The sequence below is a fragment of the Gracilinanus agilis genome, chromosome 2 (genome assembly GCF_016433145.1).
Source record: "Gracilinanus agilis isolate LMUSP501 chromosome 2, AgileGrace, whole genome shotgun sequence".
Classification (NCBI taxonomy): domain Eukaryota; kingdom Metazoa; phylum Chordata; class Mammalia; order Didelphimorphia; family Didelphidae; genus Gracilinanus; species Gracilinanus agilis.
The window spans coordinates 214,438,022-214,439,676 of NC_058131.1; positions in this window are offsets into that span (position 1 = coordinate 214,438,022).

Sequence of the window (1,655 nt, forward strand, 5' to 3'; positions counted from 1 at the left end):
TATATATATATATATATATATATACCACTGAAAATAGTAATTAAAAAGGATGAAATAAAGATAAAATAATATTTGGCTCTAGATTCAATAGGAAGTCACCAGAGTTTAATGAGTAGGGGAGTGCAGAACTGAATTTGACAAAATTCACTTTGGTAACTGGCTTGAAGATGGTTTGGAGTTTTAGAGAGAATAGAGGCAAGGAGACCAACAGGGAAGCTATTGGAGTAGTCCATGTGAAAAGCACCAAGAGAATGTGAATGGAGAGAAGAATGATGGAAGAGATTTGTAGAAGTAGAAATGACAAGATTTGTCAACTGATTAGGTAGGTGGGATGAGAGTAAAAAGTCAAAGATGGAACTGAGATTCTGAACTGAAAAGATGATATGCCCTTGACAAAAATAGAAACATTTATGACAAGAGTGTGCTTTGATAGGAAAGATTGTAATGAGATATAATGACAAGCAATTTATAGTTATTCTGTGAAACACTCACAAAATGTAATCAGAGATTATGAATTATTATTTGCTGCTAAGCAACTTAGATTTTAGAACCTGCTTTTTGAGGGGTACCATCCCAGCCACTAGGTAATCCAGAGGAATGAGAGTGGAAAATGAATCTATAAAAGAAAAATCATTAAATTATTTTATTTATCAACTCAATAATCCTGCTACTGTACATTATACCTCAGGAGGGCAAAGTGAAAAGGTCTTCCAAAGATATATAATGTGTTGGGTATGAACATTCTTCCAAGTCTTGGATATCATATCTCATTCAACACTCTCACTTTTATCCTTTCCTTTTATCTTTCTGCAGATCCTTTATATAGTAGCCTTATATGCCTGAGACTTCCCTTTGATATACTAGGATGGAGAGAAAGGATTCTCCCAATGAAATCAGTGCAATTGCTACTGTGGGTACCACAGCAGTGGTTAGGTTCTAACTAGGCCAATATCAGGATAAGAAGGGTAGATATGAGAACTTGTACAACAGAGATGGAAGGGACTAAGAATTAAAGGGAATAGGACTAGGTGTGCTTATGCTAGAGACTAGACCCAGTATTGGCATTCTCTGCAAGGGTGGATGTGATCCATCTTTCCATCCTCTGATTGGCCGATAATCTAAAATGTAACCATCCAGGATTCTTCAGCTCCAAATTTGGAGACTGTTTGTCTAAAGAGAACAATTCATCTTTAAAGGGATTCTGAGTAGATTCATAAAGTTATATGTTGTCAGGTCCTTCACAGTAACAAAAGTAATGTTAATATGACTGTTAAATTCCAAAAAAGGCACATTCATATGTGGAGGAGATGGCATGTGTTTGACAAAGACTAGATGTCCAGTCTCTGGTCTTACTGAGGCAGGAGGTCATTGTATTCCTGGTTCCAAATTGCTTATACAGGGAAGAGGTATGTTTGAGGTATTCACCTTCATTCAGATAACTGGCTGTCCTAAGACTCATTCTGTTGTAAATCATCTCCTCTTGGATAGGAAGCAGTACTCAGGATGGTTCTTGGATTGGTAACAAGACAAAAGCCATTCTCCCATTAGAATATAAAGATATATTTTCCTTCTTTCCTTCCTTCTTTCCTTCCTTCCTTCCTTCCTTCCTTCCTTCCTTCCTTCCTTCCTTCCTTCCTTCCTTCCTTCCTTCCTTC